Source organism: Zonotrichia albicollis, chromosome 27 (genome assembly GCF_047830755.1).
Source record: "Zonotrichia albicollis isolate bZonAlb1 chromosome 27, bZonAlb1.hap1, whole genome shotgun sequence".
Lineage (NCBI taxonomy): Eukaryota > Metazoa > Chordata > Aves > Passeriformes > Passerellidae > Zonotrichia > Zonotrichia albicollis.
The window spans coordinates 2,894,467-2,903,545 of record NC_133845.1 but is presented as its reverse complement, the minus strand read 5'-3'; positions in this window follow the sequence as shown (position 1 = coordinate 2,903,545).

Genomic DNA, 9,079 nt, shown 5'->3' with positions numbered 1-9,079 from the left:
AACGGGAACCTCACCCTCTGATCCTCTCTATTACTCTCTCATTCTCTCTTCACCACTCTCTCTATCTCTCTTTCCCTCTTTGGGGCCTGCTCTGGGAGAGAGCAGCAGCTCCCAGCAGGGCCCTGCACCCAGGTCCTTTGTAATAATCCCCAAATTCCAGACCTGGCTGCAGATCTCTCATCTCCATCCATCCCCACCATCCTACCCCCCAATGCTCCCACACGCTCCCCTCCCTCCTCTCTTTTTTGGGTTTCTTTCAGCAGCAGCCTCAAGCTGAAATCCATTTCCTGGGCCTGTTTGCCCTTTAACAGACAGAAAACCACCTGGGTGTTCTTCCCTTTTACCCTGTTGACACAACACTGGGTTTATTCTGCTCCTGGGCAGGCCAGCACAGCTGAACATTTCCTTGCTAACACTCCCTAAAAAAAACCCTTCTCTCCCCTGCTCTGAAGGGCTCATTTGGTCCTTTCAATACATTCCAGGCAGAGCTTTGTCTGCACTTGGTTTCCTTCCCCCTCAGCTCCTCGGATCTGTTTCAGGGAGATAAAGAATTCCATTGCATGCAGAGGCCACACTCTTTCCCTCACAATCCTCGTGGTTTCTTTTTGCACAGCTCACCTGGGCTATTCAGTTGCTAGAAGGCAGACAGAGCAGACTTGAGCTGGTAACTGGCACCACAGTTTGATTGGAAACACATTTCAGAGGCTGCTTTCTATAATTACAGATGGGCTGGATAGAGCAGAGATGTCTGTGTTAACCTCCACTGGGTCAGAGCTGCAAGTGTGAGAAACCTGTACCCCTGGCTGGCTTCAGAGCCCATTTCCACGGAGTCTGGGCAGGCCAGGGAATTGTTAACACAATAAAATCTCCCCCCTCCGGGGAGAAATTTGAATTCAGCCCAAGCTAACCCAGATCCTGAGTGCTTATCACGCTGCTGTCCCATTGTTCAGGTTTGATGGGTGCCCATCTCCTCCTCCCTGGCACACAGGTATCCTCTTGCCCGAGCTTTCAGCAGCCCTGGCCCCTCGCTGGCAGGCTGCCCTCTTTCCCACAGCTGCTTGCCCAGGGTTAAACAGGCCATGGGAACTGGGAGAACTGGGATCAGCTCATCCTTCCTCCTGCCTGGCTGTGCAGGGGATGCCAACATTGATCCCTCACACGCCACTGACCTGTGTGAGGTGACAGAGCCACCAAATCCCATTAATTTCAATATTTTTAGAGCTGGACCTGATTAAATTCAAGCAGAAGATCCTCAATATCTGAAAATAATCCCATTCCAAGTCATCCCTCTAATGCACCACAAATTAATGTCACCCACAAGTGTCACTGAAACCAGCATGGAAAACATTTCCAAGGTATGGGTGAAAACACTGAAACCAGAATGGAAAACATTTCCAGCTGATGGAAATGTTTTTCCACAGCTGCTTGCCCAGGGTTAAACAGGCCATGGGAACTGGGAGAACTGGGATCAGCTCATCCTTCCTCCTGCCTGGCTGTGCAGGGGATGCCAACAGTGATCCCTCACACCCCACTGCCATCTGTGAGGTGACAGAGCCACCAAATCCCAGTTATTTTCATATTTTTAGAGCTGAACCTGATTAAATTTAAGCAAAAGATCCTCAATAACTGAAAATAATCCCATCCCATGCCTTCCCTCTAATGCACCACAAATTAATGTCACAAATGTCACTGGGGGCACTTACCAGGGTCTGAGTTGCACAAACAGAGGCCAGAAGGGAATCAGATCCACAATAAAAGCCAAAAACTCCCCTAATTTCACTGCCATTTGGTCTGAAAGGCAAAAGAAAAACCCCTCCCATTCCTGTATTCCTGAAAAAATACCTGAGATGGAGAATCAAACCCAGGCTGTGAAAAATCAAAGAGTTAATTACTCACTGTGCCAATGAAAACTAAAAAAAAAAAAAATCCAACAAATAACAGGCTTTATTCTAATTAGAGTGAGGCATCTAAACCCAATTAATTCCCAGCTCACACTAATAATGCTCTAAAGGTCTCACTGCACACAGAGCAGGAGTGGCAGTGCCACACTCAGGGACACCGAGGTCACAGAACTGCCCTGGGTCACACACAGATAATGGCACAGCAGAGCAAGCAGCATCTTTTACACTGTGCTGCTTATCAGAATATTTCTCCCTATATTAAAAACAGCAGAGGTTTTAGGGGAGGGCGGGGGAGAGGATTTAAACCATGCAATTTTCTATTTCTTTTTCTGTAGCTTTTTGATCCTTTCACTTTTGGGTCTAGCAAATGCAACTTTCTTCATCCTTGGAGATTATTCTTCAATTCCTCAAAGAGGCTTCAATTTTCTCACAAATCTCTCTTCCTTTCACTTAATTTAAACATTTATGGCCAATTCCATGATTTAATAATGAGAAATAAAATTGGAGATTTACTAAGTGTGGAGAGAAGACCTTTCATTCCAGCTGGGGATTAAGAAGGGAGTTAAAGGTGTGAGCCCTGTCAGCCCGACCTGAGCTCCAGGAGAGCCCAATCCTGAGGGATTCTGAGCGTTCCCTGCTCCCAACCAAACCAGGGAATGTGGGAATGTTCCTCACTCAGGGTTTGCAGGTGTCCCAGGATGAGGGAAGAGATGAGAATCTTGACTTCATGTTTCAAAAAGCGGGTTTATTATTTTATTATATATATATTATATTAAAAGAAAATGATCTATTAGAATTATACTAAAAGAAGAAAATATTTCATCAAAAAGCTAGCAAGGAAAAGAAAGGAATGATAATAAAATCTCATGACTGACCAGAGTCCCAACACAGCTGGACTTGTGATTGACCATCAAGTAGAAACAACTGACATGGATCAATCAAAGATGAACCTGTTGCATTCCACAGCAGCAGATAATTATTGTTTTTCTTTTCCTCTGAGGCTTCTCAGCTTCTCAAGAGAGAAAAAAAATCCTTTTTCAGAAAATATGTCCGTGCCAAGGGAATGCTGAGCACACTGCAGATTTGGCCCCTGAAGACTGAAGCAAGCCCATAAATCCACAGCAGAGCTGTTCCAGAGATATTTTGCTAATAACTTTAGAGCCTGGCTTCATTTAGCAGCAGTGGCAGCTGATTGGGTCCAAGCTGCTCGTGGCCCCAGCATTAATTTAAGGTAACTGTTCACTGGGATCTTTGGTTCTGCTCAGATGCTCCCCAAATCACTTCCTCAGTCTCTGTCAATTATCCCAGACTAATGCACCTTGAAGTTACCTTTTAGAGCAAACATTTCTCCGTGGCCATAACTCTCAAATATTATCAGCGGCCCAAAGATGGGGACAATGCAGCTTTCACTTTCAGAAATTGAGGCTGTGCGTTCAAATGGAGAAATCAGAAATAAATCAGAAATAAATCAGCGCCGGCCGAGCCCCAGGATCTATTGCATTTTCATAATTTGGCAATTGCTAGGCATGCTCAAAGGACCAAATGGACCTTGAGCTTTTTATGCAGTTGATTTCATTTTCTGGATGGCTACAATTAGATAAAGGCAGCTTTCTCAGGTACTGCTGCAAATGAAGTCTGGCAAATCAAATCTCCCCCTCTTGGGGCCACACTGGCTCAGCTGGCTGCTGTCACCCTCCCCAGCACCGTGGGGACCTTCTGGGTGCTCAGGGCAGGATGCAGCTGCCCTGCTGTGCTTGGGAGAGCCCCAAACTTGTCAGGGTCCAGGACATCCCTCTGTCTGTCCTGAGCAGCCCAGACCCTGCCAGGGGGCTCAGAGAACCAAAAATGCCTGTGTGGGTTTGATTATGAGCCATGGAAAAAATTACCAACCTTATATGAAGATCTGCAAGCCACAACAGTTTACGTAGAATGACAGTGAAGTTATCACAGCGTGGAAAAGTAGATTTGGGGTTTTTAGAATGGGGGTTCAGGGGGGCAAGATGGAGGAATCTGGTTGTGTCCTGCCTTTCTCCTTCTTGGCCTCCATCTTCTGCTGTGATGGTGGCACTTTTGGATTGGTTTAGAGTAGAAGCTCACTGTCTAACACAGGTGATAGATACTGGGAATTGTAAATACTGCATATATAGCTTTTAGTATAAAAGGTAACAGTACCCCAAGGGCAGGCAGAGTGCCTCTGTCTTGCTGAACGGACCTTGGCAGGACAGGAGAAAGAATTTTATAGATAAGATACAATAAACAACCTTGAGACCGAGAAATGAAGAGTTCTGACTCCTTCTTCATGTGCTGGGCTGGGAAAAGAGACTTTGGAGCTTTTCTCAGGCTCACTGTGAGCAGCGAGAGACCCCGACACAAACTCAGGCGTGCCCTGATCTGCCAGCTCTGTGATCCCCCAGCGTGCCATCCTCACATTTGGAAGTGCCAGGCCCTCACTGACCCAGCCTGGGCACAGATCGTGCTCAGAGCCCTTCCCCAGCCAGCTCTGGATCTGTCCCTGCCGTGGCACCCACCTGCTGCAGAGACAGCTCATCTCAGGCCACCATTTCCATCCTGTTCACTCAGACACAAAGGGCTCCAGCAGACACAAATGAGCCCAGACATGGAAAAGGCTGAGCCTCCCTCTGCCAAATGTCCTGGATTTGTAGCTCTGATGAGACAGAGAGGTGCCACTGCTGTCTGATTTTGGAATGGGGCTTTGGCTGGGAGAACAGCACAGAACAGAGCTAGAAGCTGTCTCTTCCCATCTTCTGTGCAACAACTCCATTGCAGGTCTGGATCCCACTTGGAGAACGATGCTGGCTGCGTCTGTGGGCTGCCAGAATTGATAATAATTAACCATTAATGTTGGCAAACACTTGGCAAATCTCCACCCGCTCTTAGAGCCCTCTGCAAACAGGCACAGAATAAACCTTGCCAGTCCTACTCATTAATCCAGAGATTTCCCTCCACTTCTCTTCTCTGACAGGGTGTTTAGCAAACAGGGTGAGACTGGGAAATACCCATTTTACAGGGTGACATTTCCAAAGCCCCAACAAGCCCTGCTGGTGCATCAAGAGTGAAAATTTGTGGCCTCCAGCCCTGCCCCATCCTTCCTCTGCCTGCCAAGGCTTCATCCTTATCTCAGGCAGGAAAGGGATGCAGACTCAGCCCAGTCTGTCATGGATCAGCAAACTGGGGGAGAGATAGTTCTGCTCCTGTCCTCGCTGCTGGGACACAGCAGAAAATAACCCAGAATTAGCCCTGAGCAAACACAGAGCACGGGCTGCTGTGACAGCAGCTTCTCCTGTCCCTGCCACGCCTCAGTGGCATTTTTGCCACCCAGCTTTGCCATCCTTGCTGCTGTTTCCTGACAGCTCCTTGTGGACGTGATCTTGTCCAAAACAAACCTAAAACCAGCAGGTTTCACTGCAAAATAGTGATGTGCCCTTGAAACACAGTGCTTAATGGAGGAATTAGAATGAAATAGGTTGGTCAGAGTGAAAAATTACATCTTCTAAAACAGCAGATTTCCCCCTCAAAGCCATTCCCTGATATATATAATAAAATAATAAGTCAGAAGGCTGATTTATTATTTTATGATATACATTATATTAAAAGTTTTCCACTCAAGCCCCAGCTCCAAACAGAAATATCATCCATTTGCCCCAGTCACAGTGTGCCAGGGCCATTAGAAATGGCCAGCAGAGAACTTTCCTGACAGAGGAGAACAGTGTGGCTCCCAAAACCCCAGAGCAAGGACATTTGGTGGCTTTCTGCTCCTGTCTGGCTGCCTCCCATGTCATGACCTTCATTTCAGCTGAGGGCTCAGGATGCAGAGCAGTTCAATAAAACCAGGAGTTGTGTGCTCACCTCCCTGCTCCAGTTTAGCTCAGCCAGCAGCAACCAGAGCATCCTCGCTGGCTGGGCTCAGGAACACTCAGGAGCATTTGCTCTGGGAGAACAATCACTCTGAGGCTTGCAGCTCAGACATCTCAGTGCTTGTGTGGGAATGAAAAGTTCTTTCTTCTTTTTCTCCCCTGGTTCTTTCCCCTCGTTTGTGTTCGTTCCTGGCTTTGAAAGGAAATTCTTTAAATCTCAGCTCAGCAAGAGCTGCGAAGCCAGAGGAACATTCCCTGGCAGTTCAGGCAAAAGCCAGGCTGAAATCTTTCTTTCTGAGACTGAGCAACATGAGGAGAAGTGTTTGGGGATGAAGAGCAAAGGGAGAGGTGCTTGGAAAGCAGAATGTCCCTGCCCATGGAAAGAGGATGGAACAAGGTCCTTTAAGGTCTCTCTCAGCCAAAACCAGCTGGGATTCAGTGATACAGGAAAAGATCGGAGATATTTGAAAAAGCATGTATCTAAACTGCATTTTCCTCACCAATATCAGTGAAAATCCCACTTACCCCATGAAGAACCTTCCAGGAATGTCCCCTCTCCCTGCCTTTACACCCCAACAGACATTTTGTGTCCCTTGCACCCTAAACTCAACGCATCAAACACTGAAAACAACAGCCAGGATTTGTCTCCACACATTGATCAAAGCCCAAAAACCTGCTCCAAACCACAAGAAATGTTAGGCCTTTCCCCTGTAACAGAGCCTTATTTATCACAGTGGAAAGGGTACTTTGGAGAGGCAAATGGCCAACTAGTGCCTTTGATACATGGAGATGCTTCAAGATAGGTATGATATAGAAAACCTCAGCAGAGATATGTCCCAGCTAATCTGACAGTTATCTCTTTTACAGCCAACTACTGTCATTTCAGTCTTTGAGAGCTGCCAGCTCTGCTGATAACTGCAGACCTCGACACAGCAGAGGAGAAAGCCTTTGTTAATTAAGCTCCCTTCATTTCCATGCTGCTCTGGCCCTGGCAGGGCTCTCGGGGAGCTGCTGCTGTGTGAACCTTTGTGCTGGGGATGCAGTGCCACACGTCCCCCCCTCAGCCAGATCCTCACCCTGCAGCTGGAATCATCCCTGGGATGAAATGCCACCAACCAGACCCATAAATCACCTGGAAAACAGCAGATTCCCCCCTTAGAGGGGAAGAAAAAAACCAAAAAACCAGTCCTGAAGGATGCATAAACCTGCCCATTGTCCTGATTTTCCCAGTGTGGTGTCAGGTTCCAGGGGAGCCTATTTATACTGAATTCATGAGAGCCACTTTGTGCCCAGGAGAGTTCAGCTCTGTCCTTTCAATCAGTTAGTGGCCATCAGACACTAATGGGGTTTCTGGAACTGTGGGTGCTTTATGCTCTGTTCTGCAGGGGTTTGGGCTCACTGGGCTGTGCTCAGCCCCTCACTCCAGGCCAATGTGATGCTCCCTCACTCTTAAATTGTCAGCAGGCTTGCAAGCGCCACATGTGATCCCTGAGTTACTTTATAGAGCAGACAATAAGCCTTTAGTGGCCCAGACTTAGTTTTTACCATTTCTGGGGGCAGTTTGCCTGATTCTGCCCACATTTGCCCCAGTTCTCTCTGCCTCATTCTGCCCTCATTGCCCTGCAGTGGTGCCTCCCTCTCCTCCTGATGGCCACGGTTGTTTTCCCCTCTATCCAAAGCCACTGCAAGAAATTCCACCCCCTTCACTGGATGAACAAGTGAAGCAGAAGGAACACCCATCCTGCAGGTAATTAACTGCAGAGCTAAATGAAACTAAAGTGTTGGAGGGGCTTTGATCACTCATACATATTTTCACAGCCCAGTTGTGACAGCTTCACCCCAAACCAATCCATTTTTGCTTATTTGCTTTTATAAAAAATTAGAAACCTCCTTAGGACCCAGCCAGCCTCCACTGAGCAGTTCTCGCCCAGAGGTCTCTCCTTTTTTACCACCAGAGCCATCACCAAGAACCATCCAAACCAGTTGCCCACATTCCTGTGTCTATCCCAGTTTCCCAGTTCCCTGCCAGTTCCCAGGCATTCTCACCCCTTCTAGAGCTCCAAATCTCTGCAAAATAAGCTGTTCCCTGTGGATCTTCCTCCACTTTTTGTGTCACTTACCTGGTGAGGCACTTGGACAGGAGCAGGGAAGATTTCTGCAGCTGTGGAATGGTTAAAAAGATCCCAGCCTCAGGACCACTGAGGGCTTAGTGTCTGCTCTATAATTTATAGCTCAGCATCTCTCTTCCCAAGGTTTTGTGCTCACAGAACAACCCTTTTCTATTTCATGGACACGGCTCAGCTCAGGAAATGCCCCCAGGTTAGCCCAGGCCTTGTTAATACCTTCACCCATGCAACCTCAGGGGAGAAAACAGCTTTTTATCGTTAGGTGAAAATGGAACTGCCTGGAAAAAACAACACAAACACGGGGTTTAGCCCACGAGCAGAGATCCCAGGCCTTTGAGTTAGGAAGCTGCCAGGCTGCTGTGGAGTGAGCCAGGGCTGGAGAATTGGCTGTCAGGGCAGGGAGAGACGTGAGCCTAAAACAGAGGGGAGCAGGAGGCTCAGACACGCTGGTTCGAGGGGGATAAAGCAAAGTATTCCATTTTAATTGATCTAATCTTTGGCTCCCGGTGGAATTTGCTGAGATATCTTACTAGAATTACCCGGGGTTTATCAGGAGACAGCAATACTGGGAAAGTGCCTTTTGCAAGGCAAACTACTCCAGATCTTGAACTGCATTAGCATTGGGGCTGGCTGAGCACAAGAGCCCCACAATGGCTTCAAAGATGAGAGGGAAGGAAAAAAAACCCAAAAAGCTGGGGAGAGAGGGAATATGTGAGATGTAAACCCATCTGGGCACAGAAATGTGTGTGAGCACAAACCCAGCACATGCATAATGCTGCCTGCTCCCTCCAGGGTGGGACTGGGAGGATTTAGCAGGGAGCAGAAAATACAGGACAGAGGCACATTAGAAAAGGCATCTCAATGACAGCAGCTTTTATCCTCCTTGTCTGAGGTCCGTCCCTGCTCTGAGTGCAAAACCTCTGAATATTAAAAAAAAAAGAAAAAAACAACATTAAAAAGAGAGGAGGGCAAGAGGGACATGAAACAAATCTCTTTAAAATACAGACCCAGATATAAAATACCATGTGGGTGGAGCAAGCTAACAGAAGAGATAAAAACCAGGTGGTTTCTCATCATTTTTTTTGCCTTGACATCCTCTGTCTGAGCAGATGACTGCAAGATCTTTGGAGATGCAGAATAATGTCTAGCTCTGTCAAGATTTTTCTTTATTCAATGC